General features: G+C 51.2%; 2 protein-coding genes across 5 annotated transcripts in view; one reads left to right on the top strand and one right to left on the bottom strand.

The window, feature by feature from the left end:
* The window catches only part of LOC103689966 (MARCKS-related protein-like), a 980777-nt gene that overhangs the window by 180450 nt on the left and 778077 nt on the right, over positions 1-22250 (bottom strand). The window lies entirely within an intron of this gene.
* Positions 1-22250, top strand: part of Sipa1l3 (signal-induced proliferation-associated 1 like 3) — a 207420-nt gene that overhangs the window by 85417 nt on the left and 99753 nt on the right. For all 4 annotated transcript variants that reach the window (XM_008759131.4, XM_008759130.4, XM_039104443.2 and 1 more), the window contains exon 2: positions 1302-1395. The gene's annotated coding sequence lies outside the window, so the exon portion shown is untranslated. The remainder of the gene's footprint in view (positions 1-1301; positions 1396-22250) is intronic.

The raw sequence follows: 22250 nt of genomic DNA, 5'->3' as shown, positions 1-22250 counted from the left end.
CCCCCAGAGTCAGCGAGCCACCTCTTTGCTCACATTCCTCCCTGTCCTGGGGCTGCTGGTCACGGCTCAGCTTACCTGGTGTCCTGGCCAGGAACAGGAAAAGCAGTGCAGTGACTTCAGCATGAAGCCAGGTCTGGAACGAATGCCCGTCTAGGCGGGGCCTTGCGCTGCAGAGGTCCTCGAGCTTGCGTCTGTCCCTGCCCCTAAGCCTCCTGACTGTGCCACCACACCTAGCGTACCTTACTCACCTGTTTCTAAATCACTAGACCTCAGTGGTAAAGTAGCAAGTGTGCGGATGGAGCCAAGCACACCGATGCACACCTCACCCAGCACCCGGGAGACTGGGCCAGCCTGAGCTACAGAGTCAGCCCCACCCCCAACACACACACACACACACACACACACACATGAAATGAAAGAAAAGCAAGCACGCACGGATTTGGTTTGTTTTAGGACATCTCCATCTCTAGATAGAACTGGGGCCTTTGCAACCTTTCATACCCGTTTCCTGTGGACATCTGTGGGTTGCCCCCCTAGATCTCCTCTGACTCAGGGCCATGCATGCTAGCACATGTATGAACAGGCTCTCTTTATGCTTACAGTGCCCCACCAGCTGCCGGCAAGGTCGATATGGGGGTAAAGCACTTGCCAAGCAAGCCTGACAGCCCAAGTTCGATCCCAAGAATCTACATAAAGGTAGAAGACGGGAACTGATTCCCAGAAGCTATCTTCTGATCTCCACACGTGCACATACATGTGTGCTCTCACACACACTTTATACACTCACAATTTCAAAACCTTATCATTCGGACAAATACAGCCAAAACAAATACTCAGGTCATGTCATGCCTAGACTCGTGTCAGAAAAGCCCTGGTTGTCATTTCTCCGCACATAGCTCTCTGAAAGGAACATTCCTGTGTGTCCCACACTTCTGCATCTATCCTTTGTCCTCACTGTCATGGTGGCCATGCACTCCTGCCCGGAGCCTCTCCTGCCTCAGGGCCTTTGCACCAGCTGCCCTGTGGCCTGGAAGCTCTTTCCAGGGTAGTCATAGTGTTGGCAGCCGTGCTCCCCCACCCCGTGTTCTCATCTCAGTTCGTATCAGACACCAGCCAGCCCTGGTCTTGTGTGCTAGTTCAGCCACAGCCTCCCCACTCCCCCAGAATTTCTACTCCCCAAGGAGAGCAGCTCTCCTGACTCTACTGTGTTCTCAGTGCCAGACTTTGATCTGCGTCGGTCAAGTGAGACAGGTGACTGCTACAGCAGGAAAGGCATGACCTTTTCTTTTCCCTTTTCATAGGTATAGTATCACCTTTGACCCTGGCCTTTGACCTTTGACCTTGGCTCTCGTTCGACGACGTTCTAAGGTGCACTAGCATCCAGTGCATGCTAAGGTAAGTACTGTGGCTGTTTGTCTAAGTTTTATAAACAACACACATGCCTCTGTGATATTCAAATGTGCATACAAAGTACCATCAGAGAAGAGAACGGTCTCCATCACTGCCCCTGCCTCCCACCCGCCCTCAGAGGTAAGTTCCGTCATTCACTGCGCCATGTGCTGCTACCCCGTTTTCCCACTCACACATATGCACACTTTGTATTCCAGTCTGTCGTCTGAGAACAGACCCATGCTGTACAGATGCTTCTGGAGCACCCTCGGCAACAGTGTGTCTCAGAGAGCCTTGCTCACGGGCAGTCACACTCAGGGTGTTTGGTTTTATACTGTCTTAATTCAAGTTAAGTTTTATGTAGAGTAAACTCCACTTTTTTTGTTTGTTCTTATAAAGTTCTCACAAAGGAATTCCCCCGATACATAGGGAGACACAGAACGGGCCCATCACCCTGCCGAAAGCTGCCGCTCTTGTCTGCAGGTTTAAAACTCGGCGGCCTCTGGCGTACGATTGAAATATGTGTGTGTGTGGTGAATACTTATCTGGTGCATAGATCTAAGCTAATTGGGAGAATTTTTACTTTTTTCTAACGAGTGTTTAGGTGGTGAAGTCGGTTTCAGGGTACACGCTCTTTGGTTCCTAATGAAGCGTCCCTGAACGCCTTTATGTTGGGGCGCTGGGGAAGCAGTGTTGCCTGATGCTGGAAGGACAGGGAGGCCCTCAGTGAACCTCGGGAAACCGCGTGGTTCCTCCCTGAGCTGCCAGACTCAGCATGGGTATGCAGGTGTTAGACCTCAGGGGTTGCCACCTTGGTTTGCTTGCTTGCTTATTTGTTTGTTTTCAAGACAAGGTCTCATTATAAAGCCCTGGTCGTCCTACTCCATAGACCAGGCTGGCCTTGAGCTCACAGTCTGCCGCCTGCCTCTGCCTCCCAAGGGTTGGAATCTAAAGGTTGTGCCTCTAGGTGTTGGGTTCCTCTGGAGCTGGAGTTCCGTGGTTGTGAGCTGCCCCGTGCAAACACTGGGAGCCAAACTTGGGTCCTCTGTGCCAGCAATATGTGCGCTTAGCTGCTGAGCCTTCTCTCTTGGTTTTTGTGACAGCTTCTCACACTGGACCAAACAGTCTTCCAGTCAGGTTAGGCTGGCTGACCAGTGATCCCCAGGAATCTACTTATCTGCCCCCCAGCCCTGGGATTACAAGTATGTGCCCCAACACCTGGCTCTCTGCACGACTGCCAGGTCCTCGTGCTTGAGCAGCAGACACTTCACTAACTAGGCTATCTCCCCATCCAGTCATGACGTCTTACTGTCCCCCAGTCTGTACCAGGTTCCAGCTCTCTCTTGTCTTTTGTGACTCAGGAAGCACCCCGCTCTGGGACTTCGCACTGTCTGGATTTAGCTTTGTTTGATGTGTTCCCTTGACTCTATCAAGGCGATGTTGTGAATGGGAAGAGTATCACAGAAATGATGTCTCCTCCTCAGGGTGTTAGCCCAGGGACCCACGGTGTCTGTGATTATCACCCCAGTGTCATCCGACTCACTTGGTGGTGCTTGTCTGCCCGGTGTCCCCTGCCAACCCCGCCATCATTTTCCAAATGAAGCCCTGCTGATCCACAGGCTCCCGTCCACTAATGCCAGCATCTGCTCGGAGCTGTCTCCCCTCTTGGTGCCTACTGAGGTGTCTTTGCAATGTCCCCATACCCTCCCCATCTGTTAGCTACAGTTCTTGGCTAATTGGTGCAAAGGGCTAGAGGGAAGGCTGACAACCTTTGATTTAAAAAAACAAAAAAAGTTTCTCACACTCTGTGGTGGGCCAGTGCCATGGCTTGATGCCGCCCATCTCTGTGGGCTTTCCCCGGTTTGGCTGCAGGGTTGCTGCTCTGGTTCCAGATAACACAAAAGTAGGGATTAACTCCAGTGACCCGGGTGAGCACTCCCAGAATCCCCTAGATGACACCACTTTCATCTCCCTGGGCAGAGTGGTGTCCCATCACCACCCCCCTCAGCAAGGCAGGTAGGAAAGTTCATCTAAGTTTCAACTTTCTGGCCAGAGGAAAGGGCAGTGGAGAGAGTCAGATGGCAAACTGGCCAGCAGCGTCTGGCTCCGCAGGGGAGCAGAGCGGTAATAATTGGTATTAATGGGAGCTGACTCCGGGCCAGGTCCTGCTGTAAGCACTCTCCACGCATGAGCTCACTCTGTCCTTACACCCACCCCATGAGGTCACCGCCATCATAGCCCTGTAGAAGTGGTGTGAACACTGAGGCACGGGATGGGGAGAGTGCTTAGAGAGTAGTGGGGCCTGGACGGAACTCAGGCAGCAGCCTGTCTCCAGAGCCATGTCAGGCCCGGGTACTCCTGTCCAGCTTCTGTCCGAAATCTTCCAGCCAGGGACAGACAACCTATCTTGCTTTATGCCCGTATGTAAGCCCCTCCCAATAGTCTTGGTCTGATCTGGGGTGTGCCACCAGTCACATATCCAGCCTCCTTGCCAGACTCAAGGAGCATGGGAGGGCTTGTAAATTGACAGGGAAAATACTTTTGGTCTTCCTTTCCCAGCAGACAGTACCCGCACCCTTAGTTATTGTGTCTAAACGGGCCCCACTCTGCCGCCTGCCTGGCGCCCTGCAGGATGCTTCAGACCACGCATCCTATGTACCCCTGTGCTCATCCCGATAGTGCAGCATGTCAGCAGAATGACAAGAGCTGTAACCAGGAAACCCACAGGGCCGTGGGCATCCCAAGCAGACACCTAGCCCTCACTTTGCCTTCTCCAAGTCAGTCAAATCAAAATAGGTTAACAGGGAACCCAAGCACACCAGCCCAGAGTCCAGCTGACCCAGGTTCCTGGCTCAACTGCACACAGGCTGGGCCCACTTGGGCAGCCTAAGCCGCAGGGGCTGCTGTTTGTCCCTAGAGGTGGTTTCAAAGGTTAAATGTGCTTACAAACTTAAGTACCTGGGACAGTGCCTAGCATGGGACGGGGTGGGGGTGGGTGGATCACTTAATGGATACCGATGACGCTGGTGTTGCTGGTGCTGATGGCTTGTGGCTGTGGCAGCTCATATGCGTTTGCCCTTAAAGCTGTAGCTGCCACCTACCAGCAGCTGCAGCAACACCATTACCATTACCAATGTTCCCTGCCGCCATGGCGATCCTTACCCACCAAATGCCAAACTCACAGTGTGTCTGGATGTAACCAGCCTATCTTCTGGGAACGGGAATTTGCTGCTAGCTTAAGGCTTGGGCCAGGAGTTTTCCAAGAGAAAACAGGACTTTTCTTTGGTGCGCGCCAGGAACCCACAGCTGTTGGTCTCCCAGCCTAGTTTCCCATGAAGTCCCTAGGCTTTTCAGCCCTGGCCTCGGGATTGTGACTGCCCTTGACCTCTGCAGTCGGAACACACGGATGCTCTGTACGGCCCATCACCCGAATCCCAAATTAGACCTGACAGTGTGATTTATTCTCTCGGACGGAGCGGGAGGGCAGCGCCCCAGTGGGCGATTCTTTGGAAGGTTGTCAGCCCGAATTAGCCCACACCCTTCATGCATCCGTGCTGCTGAAGCATCCTCCAGCTAACAGGGTCTCCAGGGTGGCTCTGGCTTCTAAGCAGCCTCCTCTGTCTCCAGGGGGCTGGAGGTTGGCCGCGTGTGATTCCCTGAAGAGGTGACTGTGTTTGATGAGGCAGCCTGCAGCCTTATCTAAAGACGTCAGCTCTGGGTGGGACCTTTCATCTTCCCAACAGGAAGTGGAAGTAGCGCTTCCCAGGGAGTAAATGTTCCGTCTGCCCCTCCCCCAGGCCTTTCACTGCTGTAACCCCTGCAGCCAGAGACTGCCGCTTTCCAGCAGCCACCAAATCCGATCGCAGCGTCTGTGCCCCTAGTGACTGTTCATTCACAGGACTGCCAGCCACTAGCAAGGCTCTAAGGAGGCACTCCTTCTTGGGGACATGTGGCGTGTGGCAGGTCAGGTAGAGCGTTGACTTTATGTTTCAGGGGCCCAGGCCCTGACTAAGGCTCTCCTGTCTTAAAGCTCAGGGACAGGAGGGTAGCCCAGTGCACAGAGCAGTTGCATGCACTTCCACCTCCAGCTGGAAAGGTGAAGAATACAGTAGCCACAGAGTAGATCCCTGTGGTGCCTATTGAGCACCGACTGCATACCATGCCTCCTTGGGACTCTGAAAATACAAAGTGATCCAGTCTTTCCATCTTTAGGAGACCATGGGCTGACAGTGCAGAAGATACAGAGCTCGGGCATTCATGTGAGGAGAGGCTGACGTGTGTAGATACCTGCCGTGGGAGGGGGCTGCTTTCCCATGGTGGATGCTGCAAGGAAATCCTGCTGCCCACACAGCCCAGGAGCCCCCACTCACATACAGGTCAGATTCCCTGCAGCCCTGTAGGGAAAAGGCTTACGGAGCCTTTTCCATTGAGTGGAACTGAGATAGGGGTTCCAGTAGGAAGAAAAGGTGGTGCTGTCATGATCAGGAATTCAAGGCCAGCCTGGGCTACATGAGAGACCTCGTCATCCCAAAGTAAACACATGAAAAACCTAGAACAAGACGGTAATGACAGTGAACACCCATAATGCCTGGGAACCGAAGCAAAGGAATCACGAGTTCAGGGCACCCCAGGACTACATGGAGAGACCCTTTCCTAAAAGAACAAAACAAAAAGACAGGGCTGGCAAGGTGGCTCAGAGGGGAAAGAAAGGTGTTTCTGTCAAAGCAGAAGACCTGGGTTTGCTGTTCAGGACCCATGGGATGGAAGGAGAGAGCCATTGTCTCGGTTGTTCTCTCTGACCTTTATAGTGTATTGTGGCATGCACATGCACATGCAGTGAATAAATGTAAAATTTAACTTGAAAGATATAGTCAACATAGCCATCTACCTGTGTTTATGTTATCTACTCTATGAAATATGGCGACTCGTGAAATCAAAACTGGTGTTAGATCTGGGGGCTAAGACGTAGACCTCCAGTGAGGAGCTGGGGTGTGGTCATGGGCCCTCATGTCCCAGAGGCCTACGTATCTATGGTGATATATCCACCATCACTGCAGAGGCCCCCTTGGGATGAGTTATCAGCGCTCCCCAGACCAGGCCAGTTTGCCTTCCTAAAACCCAAACTGCTCAGAATTCCAGAATGTGTGTGGCTCATAATAAATACAGCGTCAGCGTCAACCCACAACTCGTTATCGTTGCTGTTACCATTAGAGCTCAGACCTCACCACTCGTAATGTTGTTACCGAAAGGCGAGTGATAATCACAAGGAGATACCATCACACACGCACTCAGTGGCTCAAAAACAGGAAGAGCACAGGGCTCCCTGTGTAGCCTTGTAGGGACACAAGCCCTTTCCCTACAGGGCTGCAGGGAATCTGACCTGTATGTGAGTAGGGGCTCCCGGGCTGTGTGGGCAACAGGATCTCCTTGTAGCATCCACCACGGTAAAGCAGGTGATGGTGTGGGAAGAGCAGCTCCCACTTAGACTCAGAGAGGCTTGTAGCCTGCTTGGGGGTGTGGGGGAAGGAGCCTAAGGTGTGGTTTAGACCCAACTGTCAAGTGAGTGGTGAGGGTATTGAGTTGGGCTACCTGTTGTACGACACTCTGCCTGGGAGACGTGAACAGATGTCACCTTGCCCTAGATAAGGGGACCAATGACAGATTGCCAAAGGATACCATCAAAGTCCAACTTAATGAGCCAATGAGTTTTATTGGGGTCACTTACAGGAGTATGGGTGAGGGATTACTTACAGGAGCAGAAATAACTTGGAGCTCATTCACCCAGCATCCATGATGGCTCTCAGAAGCTGGGACCCTGGAGCTCGCTGTGCAACTGCAGCTCTACAAATCAGAAAGCGCCTCTTCCAGGCAGCTCTTCAATTCATTGATTTGCCGCTTCCAGGCAATTTGGTTACTTTCTGTCTCTTTCAGGTGGCGTGTCTTGTCTGACAGTATCTTACACTTCTTCCTGTTTATGTAACCTTGAGAGAGGTACCTACTGAATCTGGTCAGTTTCAGGGACTTCCTGAAGCTCTTGAGTTATTTGCATCCTCATCTTAAGGAAACATAGCCAAGAAAGAAGGGAATGTTTCATCTCCCTTTAGAACATCCTGGCTCTATCACTTGGTATGGTGGCTCATAACTTTAATCTCAGCACTCAGGAGGCAGAGACACACCCATCTCTGTGAGCTCTAGACCACTGTGGACTACATAGTTCTGAGCCAACCAGGACTACAGAGAGCGACTCTGCTTCACACAGACAAACAATACCCTGAGTCATAATGAGCTCCAAGGTGGGATGCTTCATCTTGGAGGAGATGGCTACAGCAATGCATCAGTGTGAAGCCTTGTAAAAAAAAAAAAAAACAATGCAGAAGAAGGTGTGAATACCCAGGCGCACAGCTCTAGGCTGGCCAGGTAGCTATGAGAGATGGCAAGATGGCAGGAGCATGTGGTTCTGGGGTGGACAGAAGAGGCCTCGGCAGGAAGAAACTCAGGGTCCTCAGTAAAACATAGTGCTGAAAGCCAGGGGCCCAGGGTCATCATTGGAGGAGGGATGCACCCAGAGAGAGGAACAGTTGCCCAGGGGAAATGTGAAGAGAGGCAGAAAAAGCAGGGAAATGGGGGCCAATGGAGGGAGGAGGACAGAGGAACTGGACCCCTGAAGCTGAAGCCATATGAGGAGCTAGAAGGATACAGAGCTGGCCTCTAGACTCCGATGGGAGGTACAGGGTGGCATAGATACTTCAGGTAAATGTGTGGCCCTATACACATTTATGTTTCCCTCTAATGCTAAGGCCGTGGGTGACACATTGTAACCACGGGCTACATTTTAAATGGCTGCCTCTCAGGTGGGCGGAGTTTAGCACTCTTGGGAAGTGCCCTTGGAATGAGCTGTTCAACCCAGTGGTGTGGCAGGTTCTATGCTTCTGACCTCCCGTCACCAGCAGATGTTAGGAAGTGCGGTCATTGGAAAGGTTGCCCAACTCTCTGAATCCTCCCCAGATTAAACTCCTGACTGCCTTGCTATTGGACAGGCCCGGCCTGCCGTCCCCATTGGTAAACTGGGATCATGGTAGCCCCCTGGAGCTATGAGAAGCTCCTCATACGGCCTCAGCTTCAGGGGTCCAGTCCCTGAGGTGACACAGGAAGCGGAAGCGCTGTGGGTGTTTAGCAAGGAGCTGCTGTTGGAGTTACACTGTGTCACCAAGAGTCTGATCATAACCCCCACTGGCTGGGTGAGCAGTCGCTCCGTAGCCTTGTGGCTTACCTGGGGTAACTAACGGAAAGACGGACTATCTAGAGAGATCAGAGGGAGGAGACCTTCTAGAACGGGGTGGGAGGCTTTTCTGAAGCATCAGCCATCAATCTTCATCTCGAAGGTAGAGAGGAGCCCACACACTGGTAGGCCGGGGCCCTGTTGTTTGTGGTAGAATATCTCCCCTGCTTACCCAGCAGGCGCGTCCATTGCACTCTAGGTGTGCTGACCCCTGCAATTTTCCCAAACTCAGGAAACTCGGCTGCATAATTTGTGGGCCTTGCATCTTCTCTGGATAAACCAAAACCAAACGAGGGCCTGAGGCAGGAAGGTGTTGGCTGTGTAAGGGAAGCTAACAGTCATCCCAGCATTGTGAGGGAAGGCAACAATGGGCCTTCCCACAGTGGGCCACAGTGGGCACAGTGAGCTGCCCTAAGTTTGGACTGTCTTTCTCCTGCCCCTGGGAGTTGCAGAAGGATATTTGTTTAAAGGAAGAGTGTGACTAATTTATTTGTTTTCTTTGAGATGGAGTCTTGCTATATAGCCCTGGCTGGCCTTGAACTCATGATACCCTTGATCAGTTTCCACGGTTTGAGACCACGGTCTCATGGAAGGGTTGCAAGGAATGAAGTGATGGTTTGGTTTTGAATTCCTCTGTGCACATTCAAGGCTTAGCATCCCAGTGCCCTTCTCCTCCAGTAAAGCCAGGCTCATGGTCAGAGGCTCCACCATCGCCCTGCCAACTGGCTGCCCTACCTGCAGGATTCAAAGTCATTTTCTGCACCAGAGAAGGTGCCCCAGTTCTAGATTCAGCCCTAGGACAGACACAGCAGCTTGTTGGTCACTCTAGATCATGGGAGGCCCACAAAGCAGGTCACTGCAGCTCTGACGCTCCTCAGAAAAGTCTTAGGCTGCCATGACTCATAAATCTGTCCTCTCAGAGCCAAGGCTCCCTCCCGCTCTCCGTATGGGTGTCCTCATTTTCTCCCAGGCCCCGAGCTGCCTGCTCCCTGCTCCTACCGCATCTCCCTGCTTCTTTCATAGGATATCAACCAAGTACTCTTGGCCAGGTATCAGCTGACGTAGGCAGGCCAGCAGGGGTTCCCACACTGCCATTCTCTCCCAAGTGTGGTTTCTCTGTGGGCCCAGAGTGTGGTGGGCACAGGTGCTGCTGTCACCTGTGAATGGTGGCAGATTCCCTGGGTGTGGAAAGTCCCAGGTTCCCCTTTGCCCTAGTTGCCACACTACTGCATGCTGCTGGGTAAGTGAGCAGCCTTGCTGTCCCTTCCTCCACTGTGGCACAGCTCTCAGTCCTCAGCAGAACGGGCTTCCCTTCAGAACATGGGGTGCCCCATGCCCTGTAGCGCTTGGAAGTCCTCACAGCTGTATGGCTTCTTAGCAGCACTGCCTCCATGACTGAGGTGCAGGCAGAGGCCCATCAACAGGTCTCCATCAAGCCCGTCTTTGCTGCCAGTGTGCTGTGGCCAGCCACTTAGTCCTCCAGCACCTGTGAAGGTGTTTTTCTTACCAGTAGTTTGGATCGGTCCTAGGCAAGCATTCTACAACTGAGCCATGCTCCCAGCCTCTCACTGGAGGATTCTAGGCAGGGGCTCTACCACTGAGCCACGCTCCCAGCCTCTCACTGGAGGATTCTAGGCAGGGGCTCTACCACTGAGCCACGCTCCCAACCCTGCCCCAGGCAGGTGCTCTACACCTGAGCCCCACCCCCAGCCCCTCACTGGGGGATTCTAGGCAGGGGCTCTACCACTGAGCCACGCCCCCCAGCCCCTCAGGATTCTAGGCAGGGGCTCTACCACTGAGCCACACCCCTAGCCCCTCACTAGTGATTCTTTTTTTTTTTTTTTTTTTTTTTTGGAGCTGGGGACCGAACCCAGGGCCTTGCGCTTGCTAGGCAAGCGCTCTACCACTGAGCTAAATCCCCAACCCCCTCACTAGTGATTCTAAGCTAGAACTTTTCTACTGAGCTACACCCTAAGCATTCTGTTTACTTCTGTTGAGGCTTGCCATCTCGTTTTAAGATGGGGAAGTGACATGCAGGTAGACCAGGTCCCTTGCCTGTGCTATACACTCACAATAGATGTAACAGAGTTGGAACTGGGCTCCAGCCTGCCTGGCCCTGTAGCCAGAGCCCGTGCGCTCATCATTTTTTATTATTGTGTCCTCTGCTTCCTTCAGCTCTTAGCATAATCGTTCAGTGCATTTGTATATTACCTGTCTGCCAGTCAGCCAGTAAACTGTCTTTCTGTGTTTGGAGGTGGAGGTCTGATCAGTTAGCACAGACTAGCCTCCCAGTCCTCCTGGATGGCCACTACACACTACAGCTCAACTGCAGACTTGTTCATTGCATTGTCCCCAGCTCTAGACCAGCACTTGGTCCACAACAGCCCCGTAGGGGACCTTTGCTGAGGAATGAAACTGAGTCACTGTGAAGAGTGGAGGCTGGGTCCCTCAGACAGTGCTGGCAGGAATGTAAAGTAAGGCATCCATGCAAAAATAACACATGGACAGTTTCATACAAACTAAGTACACAGCTGTCAGCTGACCCAGCCGGTGAACTCTTGGGCACGTAGCCCGGAGAAATAAAACCGATGTCCACACAAAAATCTTCCTAGCATTGTCCATGGAAAGCTTTACTCCTTACCACATCTGGAAACAGCCCCGGTATCCAGGTAAACAAAGCTTTGGGGTTTTGGCACTGCTCCTCCGTCCTCAGCAGAGAGAGCTGTGGTGGGTGTGTGAGGTAGGCTGAAGGAACCATGGGGGACAGTGCTGAGTGAGAACGCTGTGCCGCGCGTCCAGTAGGAAGCATTTGCTCATGGAAGAGCTACAGGGCTGGGCCATGGACATATCTACATGGCCAGGAACAGGAGTTGGTGGGAGGCAGTCAGGGCCACGAGCTGCCGCTCGAGGGATCTTAACCATGAAAAAGTCTTCCAGAACAGGGGCGGGGTGAAACCGGGGCTCACTGAAGGTCAACCATACACCCTCCCTGCTCCTGTCACTATGGTGGTGAATACATAAACATGCATGCGATAAGCTTGTGGAGAACACCACACACACACACACACACACACACACACACACACACCCCACACCGCACTAACACACACTTACACACCACATATAAAGAACCTGTATAATGTGCTGGCAAGGTAGCTCAACACATAATGGCCTGGTCACCCAACTCCAGTCTCTAGAACCCACGTATAGATGGAAGGAGAGAACCAACCTCATAGCCCTCATACGTGTGGCACCACAGACACTCGCTGCGGCACCTGTGCTCCCTCCTGCTGCACAAATTAAAATTCCTAAGAAGAAAAGCTGAGTATGATGTGGTCTCAGTAGGATGGGCGGGGCAGTGCCCAGCCCTTGCAAGGCTATGGCCAGGAGGTTAAAGTTGGCTGAGACAGGAGAGTAACCACAAATTCAGTGGTAGCTCAGGCTATGGTAGGGAGTTGCAGGACAATACAGGCTGTAGAGTGTAAGGCCCTGTCTTAGACAATAAAAGAAAAAAGTCTGAATAAAATCAATAGATTGCATGTGGTCATGATACTGTTCTAGCCTTGTGTCCAGGATTAGCACGTACAAACTAGTAACTTTCTCTGTTATGTCTCACAATCGCACGTGAGTCTACCGTAATTTCAATAACGATGTTATTCGATGAGATTAATCGGCTCCCGGCATACCCAGACTCAGAACATGGCGGTTGCTACCATTATTGCTGTTCTTGGAACCTCACAGAATCAGTCTGTGCAACGTGTTCCTTTGAGTCTTTATGTGAACTGTAGACTACTGTCTTGCTCAAATTCTCTAATAAGAGACTCTGTATACAAATCTGTTACATAAAAATAAAGGAAAATACACAATCTAAAATATTTTTTTTCATTTGAAAAGTTGCCAGTGTTACATGGTGATATATACCTCTAACCCCAGCATTTGGGAGGTAGGCGTGGGAATGTCCAGAGTTCAAGGTTATCCTGAGCTACGCATTGAGTTGGTGGTCTGCCTGGACTATGTGAGGCTCTGTCTCAAAAAGAAAAAAGTCGTCAGTGGTGCTGGACATGGCGGAACATGTCTGTAACCTTAAGATCAGGCGGGGGTGGGGCTGAGACGGGAGGATCTGGAGTTCTAGGCCAGCCTGGGCTACACAGGGAGACCTTATCTCCAAAACAAACTGAGAAGTTTACTGTGAGATAGAGACAGAAAGAGCGAGGGTGGCTCAGCAGAGGCGGGCCATGGCCAAGAGCGGCCAAGAGCAGCCAAGAGCCAACCTTCAGGCCTTGGAGGGAGCTGGCCAGATTTCGCACCATCACTTGATGGCTGTAGCAGCTGTACAGGGACCCATGTCAGAGAACAGCAGCTAGAGACATTAAAAGTCACCAACCATCCAGAGAGGAGGAGGAGGACAGCAGACCAGCCCTCAGATGACAGGGTTAGGGCGATGGCTAGGATCCAGGCTGCTTGTTCAACCTCCTGTTTGCCCACATATTTAGGAGGGGGAGGGAGGAATGGAGGGAGGGAGGAAGGAAGGAAGGAAGGAAGGAAGGAAGGAAGGAAGGAAGGATAGATGGATGGATGGATGGATGGATGGATGGATGGATGGATGGAAGACAGACTTTGAGCACAGGAAAGCCTCCCTGGCTCCAACCTCTTCATCTTGTAGAAATAGGTTATTCATCACCCCTGGGCTTCCACAGGGCCCCCAAACACTGGAGCCCTCGAGACCCTGTCCTAAGAAGGGGCACAGAGAAGATCTGTTTGGAGGTGCTGGGGACAGTTTACTCAGTATGTGTCAGCCAGACTTAGACAGTTGTAGGCATGTCAGAATTCATCAAATACCACTAGTTAGGGTGGTTGGAGTAAGATGGCCCCATAGACTCTGATATTTGAACACTTGATGTTTTATCAAACAGTACATATTAGATACGGGGGCTTACACCTGTAATTCCTGCACTTCAGGGGCTGAGGCAGGAGGATCAGAGGTTCTGTATCCTCCTCTGCTCTGCTACCTACAGAGTTCCAGGCTAAAAGGAAAGGGGGAGGGGTCACCAAATATATACTAAAAACTTATATTTTACAGCATGTAACTATATTTCTGGGATTAAATACATAGCTATACACTGTCAAATAACAATAGTAATGAAGTAGCCATGTGCCTGGCACTCTCTGCTAAGTGCTTTCCAAATCCCTGTGACAAGCTGTGACTCGGTGCTTTACAGACCTCCAAGTCACAGGAGCACTGGAGCAGGGGCAGGCTGAGTTCAGAGAGAGCTTCCCTTTGTTTTCCACTCCTCTCCAGTGCCCTTTCACCGCATGGGAGCCTTGGGAGGTCCACACCGAGGTCCTCCTCGGGCCATGTGCCATCTCAGAGCACACAGCAGTGGCCCAGATCCTCAAATGCAACCTTTGATGCAGGAACAGAGCAGCTGCAGGAAAGCCAGCCAGGGCTGGGGCTGCCTCTCATCCTCAGCCCCAGCAGCTGGGGACGAACCCCCTGCTGCTGCCAGGCGCTGGGGGACAGAACCTGCCGCAAGGCAGCTGTCGTGAGAATGGGGAGGATGCAGTGGGCCACTCTGCTGAGGCTTCTGGAGCCCTGCATACACAGGCCATCACTGAGGACTGCTCTGTGCCCTCCGAGTTGGAGACACGCCACCTGAGAGCTGCAAGCCATCTCTTTGCACAGGAAGTCGCCTTCCCGTTCCCATCGCTGCCGCTGCCCACTTCTCTCTTGTAGAGATTTTCCTTTAATAATCAAAAAGTTAACTGGCCGGGCCAGGGGTAGTGACACATGTCTGTAATCCTAGTGCTCAGGAGGCCGAGGCAGCAGAATCATAAGCCCAGCCTGGGCTGTGTAACAGGACCTGCCTTAGAAAAACAGAGCAAAGACAGCTGGCTAGCATGCAAATCCACATCGAGATTCTTGTGCTTGAAACACACTGGCACCATCTGGCCAAACAGGAAAGCCATTTCATATGTTCTGCAAGCCCAGGGGTAGGCGACACCAGACTGGATATAATCAGCTACTCAACATGTGTGTCACGGATGCCAGCTCTCAACCTCAGCTTCCTCCTCATGTCCCGAGGTCCCAGAATGGCTTCCGGTGACATCTAGGGCCGCATGCTTTCTTGTCTATGGGCATTGAGAAAGATCACATTGAAAAGACCCTTCCCCCATGAGCTATTGGCCCTTTCAGGCTATAGTTGGTCCATCTTAGGTCATGTGTCCCTGCCAATCAGCCAGTCAGATCAGAGAGGAGCAACTCACCCTGTTGCCTTTGACCAATTGGAGTCCCTCTTTCAGGAGCTGAGGAAGTGGGAATTGACCAGGCACCTCACTGCCCATCACAGGGTAGAGAGGCCTCTCTGTTCTGTTCCTGACTGGAGCTCACACGCTCACAGACACAGTGGTTTGGTAACTTTTGAGAATAAAGCAGTGTGGTTTTCCTTTGGAAAAGGCCTGAGTCCTGTGTCTTTTCCTCCTGCTTGCCTCCTTCAGCCTCACATCCCCACAGGGAGAAAAGCAGAGACTAGAGCCATGAAGAACTTCCTCCTCCTCACACTGGGTCGATATTCTTCCTTTGTTTTCTCTATCCCTATGTCTGTGGTACGGCTGTGGCTATGGACCTATTCTTGCGCGATATATTTTGAAGTTTGAGTAAAGGAGCAGCTTCTAGCTGGGCGTGGTGGTTGCATACCTGGGAGGCAGATGCAGGTAGATCTCTGAGTTCGAGACCAGCCTGGACTATGTAAGAAACCCTATCTCCTAACAAGAAAACGCACCAGCTTCCAAAAACAGCCTCAGGAATGTGTTTTCTGTCTCTTACGGTTTTCACAAAACATCTTGTGTTTGAGAGCTAGCTACAATGTTGTGTACCAGCAGTGACAGTCCAACTGTCCCCCTGGTGCTCCTTGCCACAGCTCACGTTTCTGGTCCCCTAGTGTGAGGTACCAAGTTGTACCAGATCCACACCTCAGCAAAAAGTGCTTCAGAGTGTCGACATGCCTGTGCCTCTGTGAATCTGTGAGCCCCAATTCAGGGTCTGCCTTGGGCAGCAATGGTGGGCTGATGTAAAGGGGACTTTCCTTCTCATTCCACCCAAGCTCCTCCTCACACTCCTCACTGATCACAGCTCTGGCTTCTCGGATTCCTTTTTGTTTGCTTTTGTGGTGCTGCAGATCAAACCCAGTGTCCAACACATACGAGGCAAGTGCTCTCTACCACTGAGCCACGCCCCCAGCCCCTCACTGGGGGATTAGTCTAGGCAGGGGCTCTATCACTGAGCCACGCCCCCAGCCCCTCACTGGGGGATTCTGCCTAGGCAAAAGCTGTGCCACTGAGCCACGCCCCCAGCCCGCTTTGGCTTCTCACCACTCTGCTTCCTCTTCACCAGCCAGCTAACGGGTATAAAATGTGATCTGGAGATGTGCTTGTTTCTCTGTTCCTTTGCTGTTCAGGGATCAAACTCAGGGCCTTGTACACGCTGATTAATAAGTGCTCTGCCACATTTTTAAGATTTGTTCTTTATTATTTTTATTTATGCATATGGGTATGTGTGTGCAGAGGCCAGAAGAGAGTGTCAGACCCCCAGGAACTGGAGTTATAGGTGACTGTGAGCTGCCGGATGTGGGTGTTGGTCACCAGACTTCAAGTGCTCTCAACACAGATCCATCTCCATCGATGGGCAGTCTGGTCAGTACCAGGTATTTCTTGGCAAAGATCGGTGAAGACACACTCAGGAAGGGAGGTTCTGAAGTCAGTGGTCTGGATGCTAATCCAGCCTGTGATCTGGCAAATAGGTGAACCCTCTCTAAGTCCCAGAGCTTCTATGTCTATAAAATGGAGCCGGCGATAGTACGTACCTATGTGCTGGTATTCTGTTGGTCTGATGGGACTGTATAGGTAAAGCAGGTAAAACCACGCCTGCTACATATGTGCTATGACAGTGTTAGCAGTCACTCTTGTTGAGACAGGGTTTCTCTGTATAACAACCCTTGCTGTCCTGGGACTCGCTCCGTAGACCAGGCTAGCCTTGAACTCACAGAGATCTGCCTGCCTCTGCCTCCCGAGTTCCAGGATTAAGCCATGCACCACCACTGCCCGGCAAGCAGTTACTCTTATTACTGCCTTTGTTACTGGTCTGGTTTGATTTGGTTTGGTTTTGCCTTTTGAGACAGCCTTACCATGTATACAGCCCAGGCTGGCCTTTCAACCTGTCTCAGCCTCTCGGGTACTAAGATCCCAGCGGTGTCCCACTATGCCAGAGTCAGTTGTCGCCATTTGACAGACATTGAGCAGTTGTCAGAGGCTGTGTGCAAGAACATGTCCCTATCGTCATAACGGGGGCTGGCTAAATAAAGCTCACCTCGGAGGTGGCAGATAAGGAAACTGAGGCATGGAGAGGTAAAATGCCTTCCCTGAGAGGAGACAGGAAGTGACGCTCACACATGCCACTTGAATATCTGTGTTCCAAAGGGCTTGCTGTATAATCTCTGTACCCTGCCACCCAATAGGAACGAACTGTTTGCTGTGCCAAGCACTGTGCCACTGCTGAGAGACAGTGGACAGCCTACGTCCTCTCCAGAGCTGCAGGTACTCACATCACCATAGTAGCTTGGCTGCAAGCAAATCTAATGCCCACCACCTCCTGCCCTCTGCTGCCTCCTCTGCCCACCAGCCAGCCTGATGGCCATAAAATGGGATCTGGTTCTGTTTTGTTGTTTGTGTTGTGTTTGTTTTGCTTTGTCCACTGTGCTCGGAATTGAATTCCAGACCCCACACATTCCTTGGAGGTGGATTATCTAACATGAAGCCAAGAAAGAAGACAGTTCTAGAATTAGTTAATGGTTATGGGCATCTCTTTCTTTAGGTTAGGGAAGTTTTCTTCTATGATTTTGTTGAAGATATTTACTGGTCCTTTGAGCTGGGAGTCTTCACTCTCTTCTATACCTATTATCCTTAGGTTTGATCTTCTCATTGAGTCCTGGATTTCCTGGATGTTTTGGACCAGTAGCTTTTTCCGTTTTACATTATCTTTGACAGTTGTGTCGATGATTTCTATGGAATCTTCTGATCCTGAGATTCTCTCTTCTATCTCTTGTATTCTGTTGGTGAAGCATGTATCTGCGGCTCCTTGTCTCTTCCTTTGGTTTTCTATATCCAGGGTTGTTTCCCTGTGTTCTTTCTTGATTGCTTCTATTTCCATTTTTAATTCCTTCAGTTGTTTGATTGTGTTTTCCTGGAATTCTTTCAGGGATTTTTGTGATTCCTCTCTATAGTCTCCTACTTGTTTAATTTTGTTTTCCTGGAATTCTTTCAGGGATTTTTGTGATTCCTCTCTATAGGCTTCTACTTGTTTATTTATGTTTTCCTGTGTTTCTCTAAGGGAGTTCTTCATGTCTTTCTTGAAGTCCTCCAGCATCATGATCAAATATGATTTTAAATCTAGAATTAGTTAATGGGTCCACGTGTCAAAGCCCCCAGCCTGTGCTTCGGAAGTCACGTTGACCTTCATGGTTACAAGATGGCTTAAGGACAGGAACATTAAGCTTCTCTCAATGGCGGTGTATCACTAGTTGAGCTCAACAACGCTGTGTAAGGTGAACCAATACGCGTGTGTCTTTAGTGTACAATAGCGAGGCGGAGCAAACCAAAGCAAAGCTCAGTGCCTGTCTCCCACTGTTTGTGGGATCACGGTTATGCTCCTCATCCCGGGTCCTTTCATGTGTTAGCTGTATCTGAACACCCGCTCTCCCGTGTCTGCTTCAGGACAACAGTCCTTCACATCTCTGCTTCAGCAAGACATCCTCTCACCTGTGTGTCCCAGCAAAACGTTTAATATAACCAACTTTCCAAAGACCTAGAAGCTTCCACTTCACCTACCTCTTACTCTCTTATCAGAAGCCCGCCTCTCTTCCACAAGCCTTTTCATCCTCGGGGTTGGCAGGTGAACAGAAAGAAGGGTTGGAATGCTTTGGGGAACCAGTGAGTGTTTGCTCGCACCAGGAAGTGAACTCTGCCTTGCACTCAGATCTGGCTCCAGGGTGTCCTCAAGGCATAGACAAAGCCACCTTTGGTTATGGTCCAAGGTGGGGGATTTTAGCAGTTAAGGACATTTTTAGTCAGCGGGCCAACCTCCTCCAGCAATGCAGCCTCATGCAAGTTATGTTCATTCTCGAGCCTCAATTCCTGTTGTGTACAGAGGGGATAGCGGCAAAACCTCTCTAGGAGGATCGTACCGATCAAATGAGCCAACACAGGAACAGTGCCTAGAGCGGGGCCTGGTGGAGAACAGGCCTTGTGCACACAGGCTGGGATGTCTCTCCTTCACTCATCAGATGGCCTTGATGAGGAGGGTCACACAGTAGGCGTGACTTGTCCCGTGCCTGATGTGTCTACTGGAAGACAGAAACCCCAGGTAAAGGCAAAGCTCAGGAACCAGATCTGTCCCTGGACAGAAGATGAGTCTGGTGGATGTCTAGACAGAGAAGAATAGTGGGGACAGCATCCGAGCGTCTAGAGGCACATCCCTGTCATCCATCACTCTGATTCATCCCAGCACTCTGGAGGGGAAGCAGGTGAATCTGTGAGTTCAAGGCAAGCTTGGTCTACATAGTGAACTTCAGGCCAACCAGGGCTACATAATGAGACCCTGTCTCAGGAAAAGGGGGGGAAAGTGTGTGTGGAGGGGGTGGCACAGGACAGAAGCATTCAAATTCAGAAGGCTGAAAGGGAAATGCTGGGAGCGGCTACTCCTTTTTACTAAGAAAGCAGCCTTTGGCACAGATGTCTTCCCCTCCCCCTACTGGACTTCCCTTTACCTTTGTAGTAACTAAATTAACCTGCCAGAGCTGCTCTTTGGCTATGCATCCTGTCACCCAGCTCATCTACCTGCCATGGTGTCCTAGGGGACAGTGTTAGCAGCTTCCGTCCTCACTCTGTACACCCAGGTTGTGGTTCCAGAAAGGAAACAAAGAAAAACATCACCCCTCCAACTCCCCACACCCCCACCCCCACCCGTCACCCCCACCCCATCACCCCCCCATCATCCTCCCACTCTCCACCCCCCCACCTCACCTGCAGTGGGAGTGGCACTGCCTGCCCTGGGGTCTGCCGAGATCCCTAGGGAAAGAAGGTTAATAGCCGCCCCCTCTCTGGAGCCGGGAAGGCTGGCTTTGACGTAGAAAATTGTTACATTTTTTCCTTTGGTTGGTTGGCTTTATCTTCAGAAACAAGATTGACCTTGAACCTCTAATTCTCCTGCCTCCACCTCCTGAGTGCCAGGTCAGGACCCAGTTTATGAGAAGCTGGGGGTCAAGCCCAGAGCTGCTCAAGGTAGGTTAGGGCTATGCCCATAGCTAAGCCTCGCCTCCAGCTCCGGCTTAGCCTTGCACTTGGAGATCTCAGGGCTGTGCATTGAGTGAATGGAAATGCGATTGTGTGGGGGCTTCCTTGGGTTTGTTGTTTGGTTTTTTGAGACAGGTTCTCACCCTGCAGCCTGGGCTGGCCCCAAACTTGGTGATGATTGCCCCCACCCATGTTGAGAATACACTAGCAGGGCCTGGGGGTGCACAACCATTATTCCAGCACTTAGAGCAGCAGTTCTCGACCTTCCCTCCTAATGCTGTGACCCTAATACAGTTCCTCTTGCCGGGGTAAGCTCCAGCCATAAAATTATCTTTGTTCTTACTATTCATAGCCGTAGTTTTGCTACTGTTATGAATCACAATGAAAATATCTGTTTTTTCCAATGGTCTTAGGTGAATCCTGTAAAAGGGTCACTGGATCCAAAGAGTGGAGACCCACAGGTTGAGAGCCACTGACTCAGAAGATTGATGGAGGAGAGGTCCAGTTTACAGCCAGCCCTAGCTATATAGTGAGACTGGGGAAAGAGAACATTTTCTTTTTTTTTTTTTTTTTTTCTTTTCTTTTTCGGAGCTGGGGACCGAACCCAGGGCCTTGTGCTTGCTAGGCAAGCGCTCTACCACTGAGCTAAATCCCCAACCCCGAGATCGGGAAAAGAGAAGTGGAGTTTGGGCTGGAGAGTGATTTAAGAACTTGTTGCACTTGTAGAAGAGCCAGGTTAGGGTCTCAGAAACATTTGTAACTGCACCCCACCCTTGCAATTAATGCACGCACGCACGCACGCACGCACGGATGCTCGTGCTCAGGTAAATAGTCCTACACCTCCAGAGGCAGGAGGATCCCTTGAGTTCAAGGCCAGTCTGAACTGCATAGGGAGTTCCAGGATATCCAGGTTTTAGGACAGCTTAGAGAGATCCTGTCTTTAAAGAAGATGGGGGGAAAAAAGAGGAAAAGAAAGAAAAGGAAAAAGGTGGAAGAAAGAGGAGGAAAGGGGAGAGGAGATGGCAGGGAAAGGAAAGGATTAAAGCATGGGGAAATCCATGAAGTATGAACAGCAGTGTCGGCCCAGCCCTTCTCCGAGCGCGTGTAGTCTGCTGCCGGAGCGGCTGTCATCAGTGGGTCAGGACCACACTCCCCCCGCTGCACAAGCCATCATTAGGGCCAGTGCGATCTTCGTTTTTGTTTCCCTTTATAATCAACGCCATTAATCTTTTTTTTTTTTTTCATCTCTAGCTATTTCTTTGGGATCAATTCTAGTTAGCGATACTAGTTCAGAGGGCAAAAACATTTTTACATTTAAATTGGTTGCCAAATTGCCTGGAGAAAGGTTTCACCATGTGTGCATGCGTGTGCCTTTGTTTAAAAACACTGTAGTCTGGAGGGCCCCATTCCTGCGTCCTGTGCTGGGCGGGCCACCATTGCCCTGGCCTCCTGGGAGCCTGGGCCTCTACCTTGTCTCCTTCCACCCAGCCTGAGGCAGCAGCCCCTGCAGCACTGCCCCAGGACAGGATGGTACATGAACAGAGCAGCCAGCTCTCGCCATCTGCCAGCCAGACCAATGGGCCTGAGAGGAAACTGTAACCCTTCCAGAGCCTTCCGTAGTGTTGCTGCAGGCACAGGGCTGGCATTCATGTTCCTGCCATCCTGTCATCCCTTGTGGTCTGTGCCCACCTCCCTTCCTCTGTCCCCAGATAACCTGTGGTTAGTTGCTCTGAGACTGCACAGGCCAGATCTCCCAGTCCCCTCTACTTCAGAAATGCTCCTTTCGGGGGCTGGAGAGATGGTTAAGAGCACTGACTGCTCTTCCAGAGGTCCTGAGTTCAATTCCCAGCAACCACATGGTGGCTCACAACCATCTATAAAGAGATCCAATGCCCTCTTCTGGTGTATCTGAAGACAGCTACAGTGTACTTATATATATAATAAAATGAATAAATCTTTAGAAATGCTCCTTTCCCAACAGGTCCAGAGGTGTGTTTGCACACAGACCCTGCCCATGGGTGGAGGGTGGGTGTGTGCTTCTAAGGCAGAGAAAGGATTTTTAAACAATCACATATCCAACAAGGCCCCACCCATGGCAGAGGAGCTGCTGAGGAAGGGGGAGTAGCAGAAACCCCGCACCCACAGGAACCCAGGGAGCACCAGCCATATTGAGTGGGTTTCTTTGTTGTCCCTTTGGTTTGGTTGGGTTGGGTTTTGGTTTTCTGAGACAGGGTTTCTC

This window comes from Rattus norvegicus, chromosome 1 (genome assembly GCF_036323735.1).
Source record: "Rattus norvegicus strain BN/NHsdMcwi chromosome 1, GRCr8, whole genome shotgun sequence".
Lineage (NCBI taxonomy): Eukaryota > Metazoa > Chordata > Mammalia > Rodentia > Muridae > Rattus > Rattus norvegicus.
This window is presented reverse-complemented; position numbering and strand designations above follow the sequence as displayed.